The sequence below is a fragment of the Ornithodoros turicata genome, chromosome 6 (genome assembly GCF_037126465.1).
Source record: "Ornithodoros turicata isolate Travis chromosome 6, ASM3712646v1, whole genome shotgun sequence".
In the NCBI taxonomy this organism is placed as follows: Eukaryota; Metazoa; Arthropoda; class Arachnida; order Ixodida; family Argasidae; genus Ornithodoros; species Ornithodoros turicata.
Window position 1 is genome coordinate 16716664 of NC_088206.1, and position 26468 is coordinate 16743131.

A 26468-nucleotide genomic window follows, 5' to 3' on the forward strand; every position below is an offset into this window, starting at 1 on the left:
CGCCACTACTAGGTGGACTTAGGAGGGCAGCCTCTGCAAATTAAGTTAAGGCAATAGTGTGTGCAAGTTGGTACATTGGTATTGCTAATTACTGTAGGAAGGCAGACCGTCCCAACTGCTTGAACTTTGGGCTCTCTCGAGAACGCAATGTAAACCTTGCTGTCCTGCAAGCGATGTTATCGACTTCGCGAACATTTCGAGGCAACCGTGACTTTTGTGGACAACGGCGCGGGCCACAGATCCACACCAATATCGAGTTCCGTGCGTATTTGAAAGCATTCAAAGTTGAGGAATGTATCGCGACTTTTCTTGTCACCTCCAGTATACAAAGCAACTAACAAGACACATAATTGTAGGAAGGTTCGTAATACACGTATATCAAAGGTTCCCGATTTCTCTCGTTTCTTTCGAGTTAGAATTCAGGAAACTAGCGGAGTGAGACCTCTTCACAAGTACAAAAGCCTAGGTATTGTTTGTTAAGCATCTAAGTCGATCTAAATGGTCATAAATTTTGGTCTCACAGATATTTACAAGAAAAGAAAAAAACAGGAAAAAAGAAAAAGAAAGCAGCGGTAACGAAAATGTACAATCTAAAACGTGAACCGGAGATGTGTGGGTTGGTAACGTTTACAGACTGTTTATCCTATCTTCTCGTACAATTCCAATGATGAATTCTGCGAAACTGGAAATTCAGACCTATCATGTCCTGGGGCGTTTTTCCCGGCTTCCAAAGCGGCTCGCATCCACGTGACAATTTATTAAATCCAAAACTTTAATTTTCATCTACGCCTGCGCCCGGCACGGTTGCTGATACCAAGTGGTAGTTAGACACACCTTGTGCGGTAATCTGTTCTTATCAATAATATCATCCGTGGCTACGTGAACATCATGCATAGCCAACATTACAAACTTCCGGCGCAAGCAGCCCTCGTTCTTGAATTCCTCAGAGAGTACCCATTACGTAAAAGAACAATCATGACGACATGACCACATTTTTCTGGCGAGAGCAGATATAGACAGAGAACGTAAACAAACGCAAGCGTACATAAATAAGTCGAGAGAGCCTACACGCATATAATAATAAGAGAAGCAAACATCGGGGGAAGGCAGGTATACCACGTGGAGCCGTCACGCAGCGCCGCGATACGAGGAATGTCCCAACTACGATATAGCGTGCGCACGAGACACAATACGCCCTCTGTCGACAGGGGCATGCGCCCACAAAAAAGAAAAAGAAGAAAGAGTCTATATTCCGTTAAAAAAACGTGGGAGAAAAAAGGCTTAGCGGAAAACAACATCAAAAAGAGCAGAACGCGAGCATAAAAAAAGAGAGCCGTAAGTATATCAAAGCGTCCTGGCACCTTCTCTTTATTTTTCTTACTCCACTTGAAACCGCGAGTGGGAAACCACGCGCGAGCGTTTTTTTTTTTTTCTCTCTCTCTCTCTCTTCTGCGCGCCTACGTGCAAGAAGAAGAAGCAAAAAGGAAAGAATCGCGGAGCCGGACTAGGGAGGGAAGCCCATTGAGAAACATCACGTGCGCCTCCTCGCGGCCGAGAAAGAACCACGGGAGGAAAGGGGGGAAAAGAAAGGAAAGGAAGGAGAAGGGGGAGGAAACGTCACGGAGCAACGAACGAGAAAGAAAAAAAAAGGAGAAAGAGAAAAAGCAAAGCTAACGCTGGCGGCGGTGACTTTAAATTTCAAATAGCGACACTTCGGTCGCGACCCGCCGGCTTGCACCGGAGTCTGTTTCTTCTTTTCCTCCTTTCAAATATATTTTCTGGCGCAGGTTGCCCCCTTACTGTTACTTCTGTTCTTCCTATTTGTTCACGGGCGCGGCTTTACTGAACAGCAAAAGCTCGATATTTTTTGTTTGTTTACGAACGTGATTTTTTCCCCTCTAAACTGAGACACAGATGTTGTTTTGTTGCTCTTTGACCTTGATTTTGGAAAGTAATTGATATGCCCTTTCATTGTTTTCAAAGCCGCGCTAAAGAACGGGGAGAATCAACAAGTGACGGTGTCATAGACGGTGAATAAATTTGTGGTTCTCAAAGACATTATGGGTTAGTACTTAGTAGGCAGGACAGCGGAAAGCAGAAGTATTCAGTCTATGACAGATACAATCTCAGGAAACTAAAGGTGACACCATCGCTTCTGCTGAATTGCACCTGCTGTTAAATTTTGGGAAGCAAAGTAACATTTACTAGAGGAGTATAATTTGCTGTAAACAAGGTGCAGTACCTTGTTAACGCAATTCCATGAAGCTAAAAACAGTGAGTGAAACTTACAGAGCGAATATACAGAGGAGAAATACAGTTCTGATTAGGAAGCTTGATGAGGTGGGATGGTTGGTGATGCTGACGTGGCCTGCTTCTACTATATGTGGCACACAATTAATGTAGCTGATGACCGCGACATTTTCTGCTGTATCCGAGGTTGCGTACTTTTTAAAAGTCAACACGTTACACTATAAACCCCAACATGCTTTTTCTCATCATACATCTTCAACCCAGCCAGCAGTTGCAGAACATTTCCGCTTGATTCCCTACAAAAACGTGCATCCCGTGTTGGCACGACCTAGAATGGTCACTCGTTACAGATAATTTTATAATATCCTTCGGACAATTTGACTGAATGGACATGAAAGAAAAAACAGGTCTCCTCGACCTTGTTCGTAAGCCCAACAAACGTGGTTGCCATTTTTTAAATTTTGTTCGACGCACCAACAAGCCTGGAATTTGTCCGTTGAGGAGTTGCAGAGTGCACAATCTGGTACAAGGAGCAACTACTTAACATATGGTATTTCGCACAGATGTAGTTTAAGGATACACAGGCTACAGTCTCAGCTATGCTGTCTGGGCCTTATCTGTTTCGTCCACAGAGAAATGTCGGTTCACTCAACCGTGAAGTTGTCCTGGAAAGCATATCATAACACCGAGCAACATGTTGTCGGATCGACAACAAGACAGATTCATCGGCAACGAAGGCAGCATCCTCTCCACGCCAGTCTATGCGAGGACCTTAACATTGATTACTTCACTACATCTCTAAAACACCGCCGAAACAATCAACCTATATACGCTCACTGACATAATCTGCATCATGCCAACTCACGACTGCCTCATTCTGCATGAGCCACCACAGGATACCCCACAGGATATTCCGTAGCAGACGACAGGGCCGAAGGTGTCGTCTGCTAGTGCGCAGTGCGCAACTCCCGAGATTTCGTTGCCGCGCGAATGCTTTACATCCGACGCGGCGGAACCTCTACCCTGCGAGCAGTTCTTTGCTTTTTCTTCCACTGGAATATTCCGTGGTGACGCCGTTCGTGTGAATACACGGTTATAACCATATTCCACCGCATCACATTTGTCGGATAAAGATTACCGACGACGGAAAACTCCCCGCGTCCTTCCTTCTGGCTTTAACCCGGACCGTTTAATGCAGCAGCGCCACTTCTTCCTTCTTTTCATTCTCTCAGGAGGGAGGGGGGGGGGGTAGATGTACGTCTTTCATTCGACCAGCAGTTCAAGGTTGGCTGCTCGGGGAATGAAAACGATGTTCTTTCATTCTTCGCAAATCCCGGCTGGATTCCCCAATCTCCCTCTCTCCATACATCCTCGGGGGCTTTCCATTTGCCTGGAACTCACGGTCGACGCTTCTTCCTCTATCATCAAACAGGTTACAGGAAAGAAGACACAGTACGTTATTAGTATAGAGGCGGGAGATCTCGCAATGTACTTTATTTGCGTCATCGAAATGTTGCATGTGCTGTAAGAAACAGAAAAAAAAAAGCACCTCGTTTCCTCATACATGCACGTGACTCATAGTAAAGACACATTGTTAAAACGAAGGTAGTGGTGGTTATGATGGAACTGCCGTAGTAGGTAACGCTCAGGCGAGCAACGTCACAGCTATCGCAGACCGGGATCGTACGTCCTGGGCCGACTTCACAGGGAACTGTGCCGTCATTTGCCTTAAAGCGTCTGAGGAATACCCACACAAAGACAGCACAGCCGGCGCCCGGATTCGAATCCGGGCCTCCTACCGGATTTTGTTACAACAAAAGGTGGTGGTGGTGGTGGTGGTGACGAGACCGGCTTTCCGCTGTTGGCCCCCACTCAGCTTTGGTAAAACAAAACTGAAGGCCAATCATTGCACAGAACGGTAAAAGATGAAAGTCACTGAAAAGGTTAGCCAGCTGTAGGACTCGAACCCACATCTTCTGGATTACCGGTCCAGGGCTCTAACCAATTGAGCTAAGGCCTTGAATTGAGGCCATGTATGTGATTGTCCTTTCTATGTTGTTCCAGCCTCAGAACATCAGTTCTCTCATGTTCAACAATTGCCGCTTGCGTCGATCCCTGTCGTATGAATGTGTGTATGAGTGTGTAAAAACGTAAGAGTGAAAGGAGGATGAGTGAGAGAGAGTGACTGGTTTGTCCCTTCAGATGACGCACCCTGGAAGTCGCTGAGAAGGCGTGCTAGCTTGAGGCCTTGTATGTGATTGCCCCTTCTATGTTGTTCCAGCCTCAGAAGATCAGTTCTCCCACAAAACGGTACCTTTATCGCTCCTGACTTGTGGAGAGCGCTGGGCGCACTCCTTTTTGTGACAACTGGCATGTCTTCATAAGCGTCACAAAAACGGCGTACGCCCCGCGTTTTCATCAAATCAAGGGAGATAACGTTATCATTCGGGATGCTGGTTGGCTAGGAGCTTGCTATGCGGTGAAGCTCTGTTTTTAGAGTGTAGGAACCAGCTATGCTGTGAAATTCTGTTTTAAGAGTGCAGATGTTCCTGCCAGTTGGTAGGTGACGGCTGAATTGTTCAATCTCATTTGGATGACCTGTTGGTGTACGGTATGCTATTCTTCTACATCAGCTAATATCTGTAGCGACAACGCAATATGCAGAAGCAATACTAAAGCTACGTTAAGCGTTAAATCATGTGCTCAGAAAAGCTGCCTAAGGTACATTGCATGGTGCTTGCAAAGTCCACGGTTTCAGTGATCCCCGCTATTTTGTATTTTTTTTATAATGTCGAAAGTAGGTCGACGAAACTGTTTTGTTTTGCGTAACAAACATGTAACGCAATTTTGAAGTGAAAAAGTGTTGCTCTCGACATCTCTCTCTCTCTCTCTCTCTCTCTCTCTCTCTTACGTGGCACCAGAATGTAACTTTAGCACAGCAGTGCATCAAAACCACGCTGGGCTTCGAAAAATTGTGTCTTGAATATGAATACCCTTAAACTTTACGTAGCGGAGCACACTGCAAAATATTTGAGAGCAAAACTGGAACTCTTTGCATTTGAACGCGCGGAATCATTCCTTTATATTCAAAATTCTGTCTTCTTAACTAACGGTGGTCTCGGAGCTCAAATATTTCTGGTCTCAACACGCAAACGCACTGATTCCGAGAAAGTACTTCGAAATTTTACAAGTTTCACGCTTAATTAGATTAACGGGCTCAAGACAGAGGGACTTAGACTTTTGCGAATATTATAGCGAGTTCGGTAGAATCGTGCCTCGTTTTCCATGGGTAAAAATATGAGACCCCCAACGGAAGACAATGAGAAACAGTTCGGTATTGTTCAGGATTTCCAGAGAGTGCATGCACTCCCGCAACCCTACCTGCGGTTAGACCTAGGCATACCAACGGCCCGAAAAACCTAATGATATTTTTGAGAGAACAAAGCCCGCGAGCTTCCGGCAGGTATGTATTTTAATGCCGCTGCTTCGTAAAAGATTCATATCTCTACTTACTATACGAGGTTATTAATCGCAGTCTTAAAAGGTGTCCCGGCTACGCTAAGAAATTTCCGTACAAATGGTCGTGTAGAAAATACGTACTATTGGGATAAGGGACCGTACTTGTGGATACACTGAAACGGAGTGTTGCTCACATATAGCACTAACATACTCGGACTTACGAGTGTAGCGACCGGGCAAGGTCGCTAAATTACATATTATTATATATAAAACATATATTATATTAGTGATATAATTTCCCAATTACCTAAATACGTAATTAACCTAAGCACACTTTACTTTTCACTAGCAACATAACGATGAAAATAATACAGCGCCAACGTAAGTGTTCTACATACAAACTATTGTTACAAGTACGCGCAAATTATTCAATAAATGTACAGTCTACCATTCATACGTACACATATCAGGCAAGATTCGACTGAAAATTAGGCCCTGATTATCTCTTTTCTAGATGTGAGATTCCGAACTGAGTTTCGTGACGCTGCTAATAGTGTTCTGTGAGTTGTCAGAATCAGTCAGAAGTTACTGCGTGGAAAGCAACAACAACTAAATGATGAATGACGATGCCATGGGGTGTCTCTCCGCTGAGGCCTCGGGATCATGTACCCCGGTTCATGCGTGTTTGCACGATTCAATGAGTTAGCACTGCACGCACGCGAATTGTGGCAGGGCAAAGGCTCGTTCGGTAGGCCTGCGTCTGTTAAAAAAAGTAATTAGTGATTCAAAGCAGAGAGAACACGCATAGCCATGCAGGCACGCGGGAGGCGCGGAGATACAAGTCCGATAGAACATTTTATCTTAGTCGTAAATTATATGCAACAACATAAACAACGAAAAATAAATGATGATGTTGACACGGAGTGTTTCATCGCTGAGGTGCAGTACTGTACCCTTTTTCTTCGTGAGACATTAGATGATTGATGTGAGAATGAAGTTAATTAAATTAGTTGAGCAGTTCACGGAACAATTAAGGCGTCCTCGGGTGACTGTGTAATATAAAAAGCAAAGAGAACGTAATGAAGAAAAAAAAGATCAAAAATAGGAACAGCGATTCCTATTTGAATACAGACTACAACGCGAAAGCATCTTGGGCAAACCGGTGGTTGTCAGGTACACCAGAAACATTTGAAAACTCCAACTGTGCCGGAGTAACAGTAACCTAAGCACACGACGGCTTACGTAAGCCTCAAATTGGAATAGAGCAAATAATTTCAGCCATGCGAAGTTCTGTTACTGATCTTCAGAGTATCAAGGGAATTCAGCTGAGAAAGGAGCAATCAGGTGCAAGTCTCAACGTCGAAACGCCATGTAAGGCTTTCCGAGATCATTTGGGGAATCTTTTTCACAAGCTCGAGCTTCGAGAGACAGTGTACGTTCACCATGATCACGCTACTTTCTATCATAGATCACAATAAAGTAACCTACAACATCTCTGGGAGTATTCCTGAGATATGTCCCGTCTCGTCCGTCCGTAACAACACAGCCGCCTCATCTCAAAGCACTGCCCAGGCTCCCCTACACTCCTGGATCACGTGACAGCTCCTCAGCCTTTCCGCTCGGCGTCAGCCTTACTTTTCTATCGCCCATGGCGGATCCCAGTAGCAGCTTTTACGATCGTGGTTGTTGCATCGTGCACCGCGATGCAACTGCGTCGACGTTTAATGGTGCGCGCACTCCTCTAGTCGTTGCAGGTGTTGTCAAGAGCAGGAGTGAAGTATCGGCAACTTACATGTAGGAATGTAACTATTCAAGCGCCAAATGCCGCCGGGGCAAAGTGAGGCCCTACATCATTGCAGGTGCGATTGCATTCTGAACGAAGAGTGCTCTGGCGACTCTGAAAAACGAATGATGGATGTAAGCTTTTTCACATGCGTCGATCAAAGCTGGTCGCAATTTGTGAGAGCGTTCCGTACTCAGACTGCACTGTCAAGACATTACTGCAGCGCATAATACAATATCAGTCAACTATCATCCGGGATAACATCGTTATCTCTCCTCATTTGTTGAAATCGGGAGGCGTACGCCCTTTTGTGACACTTATGCAGTGATGTTTATTATCACAAAAGGGGGCACGCCCGCATTCTACACGAAGCAAGAATGATAACGCTACCATTCTGCGCTATGGCTGGCATTCAGCGTGTTACGTGGTGATGCTGCATCTTATGTGTATGGAAGTTCTAAGTGCTGAAAATAACACAAAAAGCTCCGTATTGCTAAAACCGGCTCACAAGTGCGCGAGTGAACGGCCAGTTGACCAATGAATACGCTATGCAAGTTGGTCTATCTGTGTGTTGTCCTGCTTTTAGCGCTTTTAGTGAAATGGAAGTTGGTCAGCTGCCTGCGCAAGCTCCGCAGTTTCCCTCTTTCCCCTATTGACCGTGGAGCGACCTCATTGGTTCCTCTCCCAAGGTCCCTTTTGTCCTTCTCCCTCTCACAAATAAGGGGGCAACATTTCAAGGTGGGGCGCACGCGGTATCTTCTGTGGACGCAAAACGGCCTATAGGAATACCCCCTCATTGTTGCCTTGTGATTGGACAGACACTTCGTCACGTGGCTTCCCCAAACGTTACTCCCACTCACCTGCGCAGACACAAATTATCCTAGCGTACAGAAAACTCACAATTCCATTTGTCCGTTTCTTCCCCCGTTTTAAGCACTTACAACGCAGTAGCTCAACGGGCGTGTCCGACTTGTAACTCCAAGGGCCACACCTCTATACGCTATGCTCTGTCGTGTTACATCCTAACAGCCCATTCCCAAAAAACACACTGGTAGATCATCAGAACTGCTCCGTGCACGCATGGAAGGCTCGGCTCGTGCCGTAGCGTACCGAATGCCCGGTAGCATTGCCTGACAAGCAGTCATCAAGCACAGCATCAAGGGGAGAGTACCTCTGGGACAGAGGAAGGAGCTCCTGCCGCGTGCAAGAAACGATCATCTGTCGTCATCGAGTAACGTTTTCCGTGCTGATCACGACGCATGTGTAAGAAAAAAAGTACGTGTCACACGACAATTCACGGTCTTGTCACGTGTCATGTTGTTAGTCGCATATTGCAGCGTGGCAGCACACACGGCAACGAAACACAGGAGAACCCCACAGTAACTGCCCTATGGGAAAGTCTTCCGTAAAAACATCGAGCTATAGGGTTCTCGTATACAATCCTAACCAAGATCGAGGGTGCAAAACGCGACGGCACGAGACGGATACCGTGTATTTCACACAAGCGACTTTCCCAGGAATATTCCAGTGGAAGATGAGAGAAACGCCGCAGCTTTTCTTTTTTTTTTTTTTTTCTGCGACGTAAGCGCTAGCGTTCGAGGTCGTGCTTTCTCGTGCCCTTCGAATAATAATAATTCGGTAATATCCCGCGCCTCAGCCACAAGATATTCTGTAGCAGGCGACAAGGCCGGTGGCGTCGTCTGCCATATAGTCCATATAGTCTGCTATATGCATAGCTTAATATGAGGATAACGAACCTATATAACTATCGTCTATCCACTACCTATAGCGTGACATTGGATGGTGATGGGGTGGGCGAACAATCTTTTCTTGATCTAGACCAATTGACACACCACACGCCTCCGTACTCTTTCCGTCATAACGAACTTTATCCTACTCCTCGCTCACGAACAAAGTATGGTTCACAGCTACTCGGACGCAGACTACACACACTCGTTAATTCACACATAAAAAATAACATAGTAGTTCATTCACTTTCATACTGCTCAATTAAACTATTTATGTGTGGTAATGTTTTTTTTTCACCGCTTTCTGGTGAAACATAAATATGTAATATATTGCGTGTCTATATTTATCTCTAATTTTATTACTCGTCTTTCTCGTATTTCTTACCTTTAGTGATTCATTTCATTATTGTTCTAATTGTACTGCATCGATTTTTGTAGAATTGTAAAGCGTATTGTGTGATGTGGTATTGTATTGTGTACAAGTTAGGTCAATTCGTACAGTACTAGGCACTATAAGCACATGTGCTTATGGTGCCTAGTACTGTAGGAATTGACCTAACTTGTCTGCGTGCTAAATGTATGGGGATCAGGCCCAGTCAAATTGCTTTAATAGCAGCTTTTTGCCTGCAACTCCCACTGGTGTCTTTTGTAAAATAAGTCGAATAAGTTGAAAGGAATATGTGCTCTGTACGCCACTTTCGATATTACGGCGCCGCGCGATTTCTCACAATAAGACGCGGCGGAACTTCTGCCCCTTGAGCAGCTTTTTTCTTCCACAATATTCCGTTGGGATGTCGCTCGTGTCAACATCGTGACAACATCCGTCTCAATACACGGATGTTGTCGGAGATGCCACATGTGGTCGACAGCCATGACCTCGATACCTGACTTTGGTTGACTGGAATGCATGCACCTCCCTGACAAGAATAGTAGACAGTAGGCGCGCGGAAACAGCAGAACTTATAGAAATCCCCAACAGTATAAGATATACGAAGGTGAAGAGATGGTATTCTTTCTTTTCTAATGCCCTTTCAGGAGTTGCCTTGTACCACACTGCTCTAGTAACCGGTTCCTACAATGTCAAAATGTCCGCGTCAAATCTACGCTCTAAGAAGAAAAAGTGAGTGACTTTAGCCATTTCGTGGACTACATTGCCACGACCATTGGCCCCTTTCAGTTCTAAGTGCACTGAATTTCACGTAGAGGTTATGGATTGCAGTGCTAGGGAGTAAAGTTAAGAGCCAGGAGACTAAAATGGATAGTAACTGCCACATAGGGGACTTAAAGTTCTAATTTCTTCACAGTTAACTCCATTTTTTCTAGGAGTGTATATTTACAATACATCAAGTTTGAGATAAAGAACATTATGTTCCATATGCCTTGACAGTGTCGATGCCACGGGTAGCAAATTTCTCTCGTTCCCTCGAACAGTATTTCTCTTCCCCCTCTCATACCTTTCCTCCCTTTCTCCCTCACACTCTTTCCCTTTCTTCCCGTCTGTTCTTTTTTGCAGCGGCTATCCACAAGAGGAAAGGCAAGGGTCCCCTATGGACAATGAATGCTGGCCCCGAACCCTGGCTGATCGATGGAAACCGAAACGCAATTGGCTAAGGTCGATCGTTTTACTTCCTGCTAGCAGAGAGATGATAAGGGGCCTTCCTCACGCTTCTACTGATCAGCTAATCGATGTGTACGTTCTGTCGTGCGGGAAGGCTAACAGCCATTGGGGGAATCCTCATTAAGCATCGCGGATCCTCACCGCGCTTCACGACTCGTCACATCGCATCACTCTGCACTAAGCAGAAGACAGGAGAACGCATGATTTTTGTCATTTTGGCAAGCGATAGTTTGTAGGGCCCACCAACGTCGACAGCCGTATCGGTCCCTTCGTAACAGCTGTGAACAGAGAGAGAGAGAAGAAGAGGGGAGAGAACAGAAGAAGGAAGAAGTTACAATGGCACCGAAACGAATGCGAGCGCCCGAAGATTAAGATCGGAAGATGGCCGTCTACGTGTATTCACACAAGCAAAGTGCCGCAGAGAACTTCAACGGAAGATGCGAGAAAAGTCGCAGCTTTTGGCTCTGACGTATGCGCTAGAGCTCAACACCATGTCTTTTCGTGCGCTGCTAACCCTGGGGAATATTTTGCGGCGCAGTCACAAGATATTCCGTAGCAGACGACAGGAAAAGACGCAGACGGAGTCGTTTGCTAAATGTGCAGTACCAACGCCACCTAGATACAGAAAGCCTGCTTAATGCCTCCTTTCACTCCTTCGCAGTCGCCAATCTTCCGCCAATCGCAGCCAGCCAGCCAAGATGTCAGTCAGTCGCAAACTCTGTGGCATGGAGGAAGGAAACACAAGGAGCGGCTCTTCCCTCCAGACTAGCGTAGCCACCCCCTAGCGGTCGCTCGAGTCAAAATCGCCATTGCTTCCTGTCCACCACGTGATCCCCTCTAGAGTTTCGGTATTGTAAGGCTTTGTTTCTCGCGCTGCTCTCTGTATGATTTTGCCTTTTGAAAGTAATTTATTGTGAAAATGTGAGCACCGTCGTAGAAACGACGTATGGTAATGTGTTCCTGTCCCGGCTGCGGCTATCGTTGAACTGAAAGCAGGTCTGTCACGGGAACGCGTTTTGTTCGTAAGTACACGGTAACTTGCTTTAGTCACCCGTGTGTCTTCGAACCATCTTGAATTGTTCATTTCGGACCTCAAACTCTGCTGCAGATTCGTTTCATATCTTCTGTTGTTGTACAAATCTGATTAATGGGACGGCATTCTTTACCACTTAGTTAAGAAAAGTACATACGTTGGAAGTAACCGTTGCCACACGTGATGTTTCCTGTCCCACGTACTTCTTTTGCGTTCTGCACACTGTGACTGGTCTTCTAATAGAACGGTAAACATTCGAACACAGAGAAATGAAGTGCAAGCACGCGTTCAACGTAATACTGCCATCTGAACTGCGACACAACTACAGCTCGCGTCGTCTGCTTTGCTGGAGCCGTGCTGTCTGGAGGGTCACGTGAGCGGTCACGTGGTAGACAGGAGCATCCCAGAATGCAATGCGAGGCCGGCTACGCTCGTCCCGATAGAAAACTGTCGGAGGGGCCGCTCCTTGTGTTTCCTTCCTCCATGGTCTGTGGCTTCCAGTGGCTGCCCATGCGGCTGATGGCGGTTCGGCACCAGAGCTATGGCCTGTGAAAGCACGGTAGTGATTGGCTGACTGTTAATTGTTACGTCATGGCCCTCAAGCAATTAGGCTTTGTCTCTAGGTGGCGTCGGCAGTACGCCACTCCCTTAGCACACGACACCGGCTGCATCTTCTCTTATCGTCTGCTAAGTACTCAGTATACCACTCCCGATATATCGGCTCCGGAATGCTCAACATAATGTACCCTCATGAGCAGTTTTTTTTTCTTTTCATTCACTACATTTCATGGGGATGTCCGCGTTTGGCAGAATGCTAACGGACGCAGACATATTTTTTCTTTTTTTGTTACTGATCCGCAAAACACATTGTATCAAGAAGGGTAACGACGTAGACATCTCAATACCTCACAGGCCGTCGTATCACCCAACCGCTGGTCAAGCGACTGTGAGCTGATTAAATGTTAACGGAGGCTGGTACATCCGGGAAACAATGGCAGAGGCGTTGTTAACGGTTGTGGATCGAAACGGTGCATCAACCTCTGTATTAGAACGCGGAGCAAATTGAGAAAGTGTGGTATATTGTGCACTTACGCTGTCACTCATTAGGTGACTTCACAATGCCCCAAATGCCGGGACGCCGTGATAATGGCACAAACAACGAACGAAAAGGAAAGGAAACCGGAGCGCGACGACTTCAAGAAACACAAAAGAAGAAGAAGAAAGACGCGTCTGACATTAACATTGAGAAATAAAATAAAGGGAGAGAATGAAAAAAAAAAAAGAAAAAAACGAGACAAATAAAAACGAGGCGAAGCTGGACAACCCGAGCTCGGACTGGCACTCAAATAGGCGTCTTCAGGGAACGAGGAAGCGAGACGGAAAAAGCACAAAAAAACAAACGCATTACGATAAAGAAGAAAGGAGAGCCTTCGGTGACGGACAGCGAGTGGGAGGGGGGAGGAAGGGGCCGCAATCAATACGTGCCTGCCGCAAATCGATGGCAGAGCATCCACCACGGCGCAAGAAAACAGAAAAGAGATGAAACTTTGAGGGAACTAAAAAAAGGCCAAAATGACATCCACGTCAACAGACTCCAGCGAGAAGAACCCGGTGGACTCCACTGATGCAATAGCAGCGAATGCCCCTACTGAGTTGTTCGCAGGCACGACCCGAATTAAAGGGAAATAATAAAAAAAGAAGGACAGCAAATATAAATAGGAAGGGGAACATGTTTCAACTTCCATTCGTTGGAGGAAGAGGCGCTGTTACGTAACCCACAGGGCATCGTTGATTACCAGGTGTTCGAATCACACCGGACGGCGGAAAGCATGGAACCAGCGTCGAAATTAATTCCGGTCGGCGATATCAGTTTCTTATTTGTACTTGCGACGCAAAGCAGTAAAAGGTGTTTTCTACAATCTGCAGTATTCTAAAATTCGCGACTTTTCAAAGAAACGGGAGAAAGCAGGAGAGCATCATTAAGATTAGTTGCGTAATACCTATCAGCTTTAAATTGCGCGGAAACTCGATCCTCAGGGCATGACCGGTTGTCTTCGTCCACCGCAGTCGTCTCACTGTAAAGCGTGCTACGCCGCAGTATCTCTCTTTATGCGGCAGAGCCACCTTCATGCGCTGAGCTTGTCACTCTCGGTGTGGCAGTTCAAAAAAACCGCGCTCAGGAACTAGATTGAAACGGTAAAGGGAACCCAAGGTAAAGGGATCTCAAGGGACACGAGGAGGAACTGGGATAGAAAATTTTAAGTATATTTAGCGCCCCGTACCACGGAATAAACTTCTTTGGTTGGCAGTTCAGTGCTGTGTCTTCGTCTTCTTTGCATACCTCCTTGTCTTCGTCCCCGCACTGAGGGTTTTATCGATTTTAATTATAAATGGATCTCGCATGTATCAGTAGAATGGTCATTATGATAACAACGCTAGCGCTAAGACGTTCCACGTAGTCACTGGCTGAGATAACACGTGCACAACTGACTGAGATGTCTGCAGCATCGTCTTTCCAGTAAAAAAAAAAAAAAAAAGGAACAAAATTGTTTTGTGTGTTTTTTTTTTTATGGTAGAAGACCGGTATATGCATCTTCATGCAGCATCCTTGCATCCAGTTAACGGCAACTGACAAGCTACAGATAGAGTTCAGTATTTGGCGAATTCGCAAAGCGCAAAGTCGGAGCAATATATATCTCACACATTGTAAATGACTGACTACAGAAATAGGGTACCACGCACGTAACTCAAATGAAAGGCTTTCACAAATTTCCACAGTTAGACGACATGCGCTAACTCAATTCAATTCACTTCAAAATTCTATTCCAGGTGATATGAGGGGGCCCGAGCAAAAAGTGACACCGTAATACAAATAGTACGAATAACATTAACGTGAGTCTGTTCCACTGCGCCTTCGGGACTAAGTAAGAAGTCAAAAGCCAATCCAAGTCGAAAGCATAACACCGTAGCATTTTAGACTCTTGCCAACTCGAGTGCTTGGTGTGTTCACACTGCAAGAATTCCCGCTTCGGTAATTGCCGCTACAGCAACGCCCCTGCCCCCTCAAAAGAAAAAAAAATAAAGAAAAAGAAAGGAATCCCAGAACGTTCAATCCTTTTAGTCCACGACGTAGAACCCAACATTTATTTCGAAGAAACTCTACCCTTCAGTCCACAACAGAGGAACACCTTTTGTATAGGGGTCCGGTGAGCCCAATTTGCACGTAGCGGCTGGGAACGTGCTGAGAAAGCTTCGGGTTTCTCAACCTGAATCCCGATCATTCAAACTATCCTGCAGAATGAACGATTGAAACAACGACAAGCAAGAGACAATGCGGCCATTAGCACGAGTTCCTGATTTCGTGTTGTGAGACCGTACGTAACAGAAAGAAATAAGAAAAAAATCAGGAAACGCTGCATCGAAACCTGAGGATGGCGGAAAACCCGATCCGTCTGTAGCAGTGAGCAGCAGGCCGTTCCAGGTTTTCTGACATGCGTTTCGTTCGTTCGGTTTAGTCGACGCAGGGATTACGAAACGCCCTAATGCGGCCGTGGAAAGGGCTCCGATTTCGGGCACACGAAACCACAGGTTACGGTTTCTCCAACATTCGTCAGCTTTTCTACCTTCTTTTGTTTTGTTTTTTGCGACGGTTTAATGTTCACAGTGCGGTTAATGTGACCCTCGCGTGCTAGCGCGTGCTTTTATGGGAGGGAGCGTGCATTGTTCCTTCCGATATAAACTAAACAAAATCGCAAATAAAATGACACGAACATGAAGCCAAAGACCTTTAAGTAATGTCTATTGTTCTGAACCCAGTGTGTTGATCAAATCCGATGTGTAGGTAATGCAGTGTTGCATTATGTAAGGGGTGTAAAACGTGGATTATACTTAAAGACCGTTTTGTCTGGCATGTCCGTCGTGTGCGCCATTTTTATTTTTTTATTTTTTTGTATGTCTTCCGTCCGCTTAGTTAATGGCGTTTACTTCTACATTCTGCCTAAAAATGCTGCTAGGGACAAAAAGTCAGTGACTGCGACTTGAAATTAAATGAGGTGAAGTCGCGTGGTGTTACGCACGTGAATCCTTCCAGCACACATCGCGTTGCATAACCGCATCGTGCGCAAAGCTGTACCTTTGTGGGAACCTGTCGTAGTGATAGAGACAACAGCTAAGTGCATTGTGTAAGCACAACGGATTATTCGAAGATAATAAACGGCGACTATGGCGATAGCAGCAGTACACGCTTACAAGTTGCAGGAAAGACACCAGGCGAGACGGCTATAGGCGTAATAGCCGTTGTCACGTAGTAGACTTTGAGAGGAAAAGAGGTACATTAATAGTAAAGTATATGTATATGCTATATCTATACGGCAACATACCTTCCTTCGCAACTCTCAAACCGGAACGCCAATCAGCAAACGACGTAGGATTAATTAGCAGGAGGAAGAAATCCCCGTTGTGTAACGAGGAAAGAAAATATTACATTTTACTGTTGATTTTTTACATCCCCGTACTGGAATACTCTATCGACCCTTTCCACCGTACTCCTTTCCTCCTCTCTCTTTGACATTGAAAAGAAAACAGAAAAAAAGACACGGAAAAAGAAAAGGAAAAGGAGTCCGATCGCAGCCGCTTCCGGCCGTGCCCCGCCATTGGGCGGACCATCGGCGGAAGTTCGCGCGAGCGCGTCACTTCCGCTTCACTTATTTCTGGACATTCGCGAAAACCGCCATGTTGGAAGACGTCCGTTTCTGACTGCTTCTGCCGGGGCAAAGGGAGCTTTTCATTCTTTTTACGTGCGCTTGCTCCGTTCGTGAACCGCGACCGAGGGACAGAAATCTACCCCCTGCTCGTTCAGTCCTGTCAGTTCACCGCCTCGACAGTTGTACACGTTTTAGAGCTATTTGTTGGCGAATGAATTTAAAAGTGACAAAAGAAGCTGTACTGAGGTTTGCACTTTTCTTGTTCGCAGCACCACACAAAAAAAGTTCGGCACTAAGGTGTGTCCAATAACGCGGGAGGGTGGAATATGTAAAAACTTTACGCAGATTATGATTGTGATAATAATGGGAATTTTGCAACGTTATGAACATCAATAAATATGACACCTATAGTTATTCAACATCCTCAACGAACACCGGCTGTGCTGTCTGAGGTTTTCCCTGGATTTTCCGAAGACTTTCCAGACGAATGTCTGCACAGTTCCCTCTGAAGTCGGCCCAGGACGTGTACTAATCCTCCCACTACTTCCTGCCGTCCTCTCTCCATCTGTCCACGTCTGTACGCCGCTCATAACCACAGTTGCTTCGCGGCGTTAACACGGGATTAAAAAAAAGGTGGGGGGGGGGAGTTGTTCACGACAACGGTCCTGAAAACACGATAGGTCATTAGCGAGATTTAGTACATCTGAATAACTCAACGAAACGATCCAGTAAAGGAAGTTATCAAATTCAAGCGTAGGAATGTGATATCATCTGCTTCAAAGAAACAGATCGATATGTTTATCGTGTTATCGGAACTCTTATCGTGAACACCTTCCGATGTACTCAAACTCGCTAATATACCTCCACTCCTTTCACGTGGTGGGCATCGCCTTGCCGATCTTTGACTTCAAAGTAAGACAGGTCGGCAACGTATCCTCGGACCTGAGGAGGACCTCGTTTACGAAATCTCATTTCTTTATCGTATCGTTTACGCATAATAGAGAGTTTTAGTACATCGTACGCTATCGACTTTCCGTACGTAAAGGATAGCGTTGGTGGTTCTGCGCATTGCGCGAAGCTCTCTTTCTGTTATGGGCGTGCGCAGAACCACTAATGCTATCCCTTACGCGTGCAAAGGCAATAGCGTACGATATGCTAAAACTCACTAATGCCTTCGATACGCTAAAACCCTCTAATAGAGAGTTTTAGTACATCGTACGCTATCGCCTTTGCCTACGAAAGGCATAGCATTGATGGTTCTGCGCACGCCCATAACAGAAAGAGAGCTTCGCGCAGTGCGCAGAACCACCGACGCTATCCGTTACGTACGCTATCGTCTTTGCGTATGATCTACTAAACCTCTCTATTAACGCGTGCTGAAATATTAGCACACGGCACCGGTTATTTAACATCACCAGACTAGGATGACGTGTCCTTAGGTGGCGTGTCAAGCTCCTTCCTTGAAAGTCGGTGGTACAATGTGTAGACACTTATGCTTTTGATTTCCCAGAAGGGGGACATCCGTAGCGGGGCGACGATAAACAGATGACCAGTCTGATGGCTGGAGGTGGTCATGTGGATAGGACTGGGGGACACACGCAAGCAAACGTTGCACAGATTGATTGAATAATTTGGCATTTTCCGACAGGTTTTTTGAATTAGCGGCGGCGATTAAATCTACTCCCATCGTAATTATTCGTCGAACACCGCTATTTACATACTGTCGCGAAGCAACATGACACTGCATCATGTAGCGACGCCATCGCTCACAAAGACCTGTGTTGTGAAAGACCGGTGAGTTCAGACAATGCCTGCTGCGTATTTAGGATTTATTTTCCGAATAGGGGAGCCGCACGATGTGTATACCGCCGAGATACGTCGTCCAAGTGCAACAGAATGGTGGCTGAAAATTTGACGTTGTTTCAGCAGGAGGTATTTGGGAGTTTTAGCGAGTCGTTTGTACTAGAACCAAAATGGCCGATTCTGTCGATTCGAAACGCGAATGGGAAGCGAACTACAGAGGCTTTTGGCAAATCGGAAGAATCGTTCATCTCCAAATGTATTCCAGATGGATTTGAGTAACAACTGGATCATTCGCATCTTTTCTTGTAGTAACTATCGAATAAGGAACATCGAACCGTCGAAGAATGGAATTCTCTGTCATCTGCTCAGGTCTCACACCGCTCTGTCACGGCATTTGTGAAAGGCCTAAACGCGGTTACATGATGCCTCGTTGTAAATTATTTTGGACTTTCTGTGCCCCTCCTACTTGGACCCTTTTAGGGTTTGTAGTATTTTATAAATAAATAAAATAAAATAAATAAAATATGACATATCGGACTGTACTTTCAGGTTTTTCCTTTGCGGAAGGCTCAGTTGAGGCGGACTACGTCGGTCACCGTGTTGTCAACGCGCTGTCAAGCAGGCCCCGGCACAGTCGGGAGACTCGATCTCACGTTGATAAATCACGATGATTTTATAGGCAGTTTTGCTTTGAAAAGTGTTAATCATCCGTGTGCGAGCCTCTCTCGATAGTTAGACCAATAAAAGAACGACACGGGGACGAGCACTTTGCATAGCTTTAATGCGCCTTGCATATACACACAAACTTTCTCACATGGACTACATGTTTCGACGCCACAAGTGGTCGCCGATGCGTAAGAAACGCTCTAATGAATACGTCGTTACGTCCAACAACTTACCGCTGAGTGCATATGCTCGTCGGCACCAGTAAACATCTCGCAGACCCACTGCAGCTCCGCTACTGTACCATAGCTGCTGTAAACAACAGCCGCCATCTTGCTTCGCGATATCAATCGGTTGTGCTCACCGAATAAAACGAAACGACTCAGCGCGAAAGGGTTATTCGCGTACGAAACCGTGCTCCCCACGAGTCGTTCACCGATTCGTAATGCGCATGCGCGACACTCGAATCGGTCGTTTCGTTCATGCGGAAACGACTTGCTAAAGCTCCCTATTGATGTATCAACGTTCCCGGAGGGCCATCTTCCAGGTTCCAAGTACACACTTAACATAAAACTGCGCGTAACTATACTAACGGTCGCGCAAACTAATGATGTCCGAAATGCTATAAAGGCGAATTTTTATATCTGTACATACATCTTTACGTACATGCGTGCATACGCACGCTTCTTGGTGATGACGATGGCTTCCAGCATTTCTTATTGGACTTTCCTAGCACGTGCCATCTTTTGTGTGTGCGTGGTCTCCGTGGGAACAGAGGAGAAGTGCAATATGCGTGTCTAAGCTGCTCAACCTGGCTATGATGGGTGAACGGTATGCAGCGTACACAGCAGTATTGAGATACCAAAGACAGTTCGCCGTCCGCATTTGCCATTCACTCCGAGTCAATATCAAGCGGTCATCGCCTTTCACATAAGCCATCTTCGAAGCGCGCCGAACTGTACGCCGTTCTGCTTGCTATGCCGAAAATTTTAGAAAGCTCCGTTCGCTCCTGGTTCATTTACGGGGACTTCAGGGACACCGGAGCTGGGCTGCACTGTGAGGCAAACATGGGACTCTGCGGTTCGCTCAGCCCTATGGTCATTGACATACTGCAAGTCTACAAAACGGCGGGTACAGAGGGTCACACTATCGCATTACAGTCGATCCTTGGCCATGTGGGCATGAGTGAAAACGAGGATGCAGACCGAACAGCATTAGCTGCACGTCAGCACGCGCTCTTATCCCCATAATATTGCCTCGGGGAAACCGCCGTCACCTCATGTTGATCCCCGTTGCCCCCCTATGCAGTCTCCGTGGCAACACGACCTCACCACACGCTCTCTGACATACATCCCACACTGTCGCTAACTCTTCCTCGCCGAATGCCGCGCTGTTTTGCAGCTATATACCACCGCATGAGACTTGATGTGGCATTTACATACGTTTTAGGCACCGGCTCGGCCTCAATACATCCGGACTCTATACCACGTGTGGAGTACGAGGCGACCTGCACTCTCCGGAAAAAGGGTGGAGCAGTTATACCTTTCATGAGGTAATATTTGTCGCATGTGTTACTCCTAAAAGGTTGTAAAAGTTCTGCCTGCTACCTCACTCTCTGCACCGAATGATTCCATATCTTTCGGTTTTTGATATCGTTTCGATTTGGTTTCGATTTCCATATCTGATTCGGGGAGCGAGGGGGCGTACGCCTTTTTGTAGCAATTTGGATATATGATAATTGCTCTTACCACCCTTTTACGCCCTTTATCAGACGCTATGTTGATCTAGGTGGTAACTATAGAAGTTGCCACGTTTTACCACCCTTTTTTTCTTAGAGTGTGCGCCACATCTTCTTGGTCTGTGGGCAGTATGAACGAACGCGCGCCCTCATGGAAAATGGAATGCAACGAGTTCGCAGCGTCCGTTCGACATCGTGAAAATCTTCGAGCCGTAGTCGGAGGACATGCACTAGTATATGCAGAGCCTTCGGACTGTTGTGGAGTTCCTGTCCTGCATCGGTCTACTGGTTGGTTGGTTGATTGATTGGTTGGTAAAAAAAAGAAAAGAAGAGAAAAATATAGAGATGTGGGCCCAAGTCTACGTTGAGCCGGCTACTCCAGTACGCTTATGGTAGCGAGGTCTGGCTACCAAGGAGTCTAAAAGGATAGTTGTTCCACAAAAGTCCCAAGGAAGGAGATCACAGGGTGTGAAACATGTCGATGTGCTGCTGGCCAGTCACCGAGTACCTTCTTGAGGTCAAGAGGGCCGTTGTCGTGTCTGACCAAAGCATCCCGTAGAGCTTCTCGACTTGCCGTGAATCGCTCGCAGCTGAGCAGTATATTTGTTCAGTGTCCTCTGGCACTCCGCATTGGATACAGTCTGGTGACGGAGCTATCCCGATACAGTGTATAAACGCGCGGCCGCCGTGGGGAACGTTCAGCCGAAATCGGTGGAGTAAGGATTCCAGTGGTCAACAACCCCAACTGGGTTAACCTGCGCTTTCTCCATTCCAAGCTGTGGCATTCAACACTCCCTCCGTTCGGTCTACCGATCGAACTCTGACAGAGTACTTTTTCACAGTCATTCCTCTCTCAATAATTCCACGAAAGAAATAGGGCAGTGATCTGCCATACGATCGTTAATTAACTCCTAAAGGAGCTTAAGTCGCGTGTAACGAGCGCTGAGATACTCATCATAGCTAATCTGGCGAAATTACTGAAAAAATTAAAAAATAATCCGGTCCCTGGAGCTTGCACACAAAATGTGCGCGGAAGACACGAACATACGTATGTGTAGACGCCTTGTCTTACCTGGTGTTTTCCTTGGCGTGTGTTGATGTCACCTGTGGGAGAGGAGACCAGGAGACCTCCTATCCCGCGTTGAATCCCGGATCACATCTACAAGTACACAAAGAGAAATCTTCAGTTAAAGAAGCGAAGCCATAGTCGTACTAGTCGCACAATGGGACCCGTCTATGATTAGGCGTTATATCGGTGCTGCACCGAGAAGTGTATTGAGACCGGTAAACGGCTGTCACACAGCCAGTCGGTCAGACAACATTGATCGGTCGCCGAATAACGCGAATGTGATCAATAAGTAATAGCTGGTTTTCTTGTACCGTTCAGATGCATGTACTACATATTCACGCGAGCAGGCATACAAGATGCACGTTGGTGGTGTTAGTGATGATCTTATCAGGTTGTCGTTAGTATTTGTCTGCAGGTGCGCTAGAAAGGTACACGGAATGAGGTTGAATTATCGCTCGTAATGATAATAAAGCTTAATAATAGGTTGTATCTTTTGATGTACTGTGCATGCGATGTACTTTCTACTATGCAGGCACAGACATAGGCTGCTTTGGTTGGTAATTGTGGTCAATGTGGAGTAAGACGTTATTTTGTTGATCACGTTGGTTCCATCCGCGACTAAGATGAAGACCTCAGGTTGAGATCACGCTGCCCGGAGGGCCCTCTTGTTCAACCGCTGCTTAAAGCTTGCCTCCGAACTACAGCCTCGTCTAGCAACAGAGGGGCCAAGAGTTCTGTCCGAGGAGATATCGGCCCCCATGTAGGCCCCCATTGACCGTGCATGGTATCTGTTCTGGCCTGTACACATTTTCATATTCCCGCTGTACAGTCAAATACCATTTTCACATGCAGAAATAGAGCAAAGGTAAAGAAGGTGAACTCTTTCGCCCGTCGTAGACATGGGAAGGATTATTGGAACTATTACGCCTAACTATTGATTACTAAAGGAGACTATTATGCCTGCTCAGTTCTCTGCCTTCCCGGAAGGCTGTGAGGTAGTGATGCAAAACTCTCGATAAATTGACTATCGATAGCACTATCGATAGTGTTGAAAAACTATCGATAGTTTTACGATAACTGACTCTCGATACTACTGTTCTTTTGTTTCTCTTTAGTGTCAATAGCTAAATTTGGTTCTCACTATCGATGCTTTCGTTCCAGACTTCGTTTTTGCACTGGCAGAGTGACAATGAACACAGAATCACGTACGACACAAGTCATTCCGTTTATGTCAGCGTCACTGTCATCGTCAGCTGAGTGTAAGTGGCGCCACCGTAGTATTTAACGGCGGTGCGCCACGTCGTAATTGTCTGTCGTCGTTCATACGTTGCGGCCGAACGTCATGCGACGACCAATTCGGCACTTTACCATCCTAAATTATTATGCGTGCCTGTAAACACGTCTCATCATCATTAAACATTTATATTTGTTGCTAGTCCGGCTGCCGCGTCATTATTTCAAGAGTTTGGCGGAAGAAGATGCATTGGAGTGAGCCACGGCCCGTCCACCTTATCCTTCCACAGTTGGCGACCTAGGACGTTCTTTTTTTCTCTCATCCCGCCTCACATTTAGTTGTAATGTATGAATGGTGCAGTGCAAGCAGCGAAAGAAGACGTTCATCATAAAATCGTACGCACACATGACAGATGCAATGCAAGTCAATCTAGTGCAGAGAGTGCATCACGTGAAGTTGAGGATGGTTTGAGCTCTGAGTTGTATACGCTACGACAGTACGTCTCTGCGCATGAGAGAAAGAAAAGGTTGTTGTTGTTGGTGGTGGTGGTGCTGGTGATAGGGCTCGCCGTTGTCGGCCTCACACAGGTGGGCAACGTCACGACTGACGCCGTGGGGGAATGTGCGTCCTGGGCCTACTTCTAAGGGAACTGTGCCGACATATGTAATAATAATAATTGGGTGTTTACGTCGCGAGACAACTGAGGCCGACATATGTCTGAAAGCGTCTGAGGAAAACCCAGGAAAAACCCCAGACAGCACAGCCGGCACCGGGATTCGAACCCGGGTACATCCCGTGTTCGAGAAAAGGTTGGAGAAAGCACGTGACAAAGCGTCTACCCACTCAGAAAGCAGCAATATTCGCAGACGGGCCACAACACTATGGTGAAAAATATGAAGCAACGTGGACCTCACGTGCAATTGTTGTGGTACCTTATTTGAGAGCGATCCATTGAGACCGTTCTACGGGCACAAGGGGAAAGGGAAAAGCTGAGGGGCTGCGCCAAAGGCTGACCTACTTTCAGAGCGTATTGTAAAACTTGTTGGAGTGAGCATAGACGGGTAGAAATCCAGCCAACCGGTAAGTAAGTATGAAGGGAATTGCCTCAGGATGAGAGCCGCCGATATTTTAAACAGAGTCTGTAGAACAGTCTCTGTTCGAAATATCGGCGGCTCTCGTCCTTAGGCAATTCCCTTCATATTGTTGGAGTGAGGCATTTTCTTTTTCTATTTTTATTTGCTCCCCGATAGCTTTCCGATAGCTGACTATCGAGTGTACTATCCACAGTTTTCTTACTACCGACAGTCGACAATCGATAGTACTACCGATTGTGGTATCGATAGTTTCGCGTCACTACTGTGACGCTATCCAGGAACCGATGGTCGTGCTTTGTATTGGCGGCGAGACCCTCACTAGGGACGCCACTGTGCCACTCTGGGTGGGGATTCTGGTTTCGGTTTCGCTTCTGTTACTTACAGTAAAACTGTCATATTGGAATGAAAATGCGAGTTACTTGGAACAAATATGCCGTTTTTGTCATGAATCACCAGGGAATATCAACGCTGGACAGCCTCTTACACGTGCAATGCCTCGATACGCAATACAATGTGCGAATACAGCCCGGGGACATGCCCACGACACGTTTCGTTCAGTGAACACCAGGGGGCGACTCCCAAACGTCTCGGCGCCAATAGTAATAGTATGTGTGCGATCCGTTTCAATAAGATTCCAACGCATGAGGTAAGAACCAGTGGACGGCATGAATATAGCTCGGAAGGCAGCTTTCTCTTTCTCGAAGACACCTAAGCAGTACAACATCTTGGCCAAATATTGGTCCAATATCGGCAATACCGGCACAATATTGATCCAATATTGGGCCAAGATATTGTGCTCCTTTGGGCATCAACGCTCCTAGCGCGTTTCCAATCGTGCGGTAGGCGTCCCGACATCCCGGCCTGAAGAAGACTCTTACGTTGGCGGATGTCGAGATTAACACACAATGGATTACTAATACTTTCGTCTGCACTTTCCGACAGCACTGCGTCGTTACAAGCATTTCATTGCCCGTTGCAACTCATAGTCATAGTTATAAACGATAGGTTTGTTGGCATAAGGCTTGGTACAAAGACGCTGATAGTTGTAGCGAGGATCTCTGTAAGTCGTCGTTTTGTGTTAACTCTGTAGCAGAGACTCACTTTTGTAGAAGAGTTGAGTGTTGGGCATGTTGGCATTCCACCTAGACTCGAAAGCGCAGACACACACGTACACAGAGATAAACAAGTGTGAAGATGCGTGTGTTAATGATGGGAATTGACGTTCTGAGGCTGGAACACATAGAAAGGACAAATACATACAAAGCCTCAAGTGCCTAAGAAATTAATGATGAAAGAAGGCAGTCACTGAAAAGGTTAGCCAGCTGTAGGACTCGAACCCACATCTTCTGGATTACCGGTCCAGGGCTCTTACCAACTGAGCTAAGCTAACACGCCTCTCCAGTGACTTCCAAGGGTGCGTCATTTCAAGGGGGCAAACATACATATATACACTCACTCACTCACTCACTCCACTTTCACTCTTACATGTTTTAGTACGCCCTGGGTGGCTCTGTTGGAAAAAGAGATAACCTTCTTGAGGTCACGCAACATGTAGGTAGCACCAGGTGGCGGTTTTCTATTCGTATTTTTTGCGCTTTATGCTGTAGTTCTTTCTCTAGTAAACTGTTGTAAGTAGCGCTCGTTTGTTTCGTCTCCCTGTGTCCGTGTGTGTCTGCACTTTCGAGTCTAGATCACCTTTGTAGTCAGGGCTATAAGTTCCGAATAGGGCAGCTTGACGCTTCGAACATACATTTCGCCTGCTGCAGCAAGTTGCCACATGGCCTTATCGAATGCGATTGCTACGGCGGGTTATACGTGGTTGACATTCTTTGACATGCATGATCAGCAAGCAGTACATTACTTGCTCCGAAACGCCTTGTCTTATAGGAACGTGAGCCTCACAGGGGCACCATCCCATCTTATGGAGCAATAAGAGGAGCATCAGCGTCCGCTTGAATGAATGTTGAGAAAGCTCTTCAGTGCGTCCTCGATAGGTTTAGCGTATTCTACAAAAGATCAGCGTTTAGGACAGTACCGTGTGTCTGAAGCACTACAGAAGCTACTGGGGAGACGATTGATAACTCTCTCCAGCGTCTGTGCAACCGCTCCCTGATATTATAGCTTTCTTTATCTGGCTGTGTCGATCCCTAGGACGACGCCACAGCGTGACTTGACCGGTGGTTCATATTCTCGCACAAGAACTGTACCGACGGCCTCAAGTTCCATGAGTTTGTTTTGTCTATAGTAGGCGGTAACCTCCAACCGCAGTGACG

At 46.3% G+C, this 26468-nt stretch overlaps 1 protein-coding gene, 1 long non-coding RNA gene and 1 other non-coding gene across 7 annotated transcripts in view; 1 reads left to right on the forward strand and 2 right to left on the reverse strand.

Annotated features, from left to right (window-relative positions):
• The window catches only part of LOC135399286 (uncharacterized), a 32995-nt gene extending 18791 nt beyond the window's left edge, over positions 1–14204 (forward strand). The window contains exons 5-6 of the long non-coding RNA XR_010424235.1: positions 10276–10360; positions 10754–14204. This is a non-coding gene — a long non-coding RNA (uncharacterized LOC135399286). The remainder of the gene's footprint in view (positions 1–10275; positions 10361–10753) is intronic.
• The window catches only part of LOC135399284 (myelin transcription factor 1-like protein), a 143826-nt gene that overhangs the window by 92350 nt on the left and 25008 nt on the right, over positions 1–26468 (reverse strand). For all 5 annotated transcript variants that reach the window (XM_064631125.1, XM_064631124.1, XM_064631122.1 and 2 more), the window contains exon 2: positions 21871–21957. The gene's annotated coding sequence lies outside the window, so the exon portion shown is untranslated. The remainder of the gene's footprint in view (positions 1–21870; positions 21958–26468) is intronic.
• Positions 25512–25585, reverse strand: Trnat-ggu (transfer RNA threonine (anticodon GGU)). The gene has a single exon. It is a non-coding gene; the product is annotated as a tRNA-Thr (tRNA).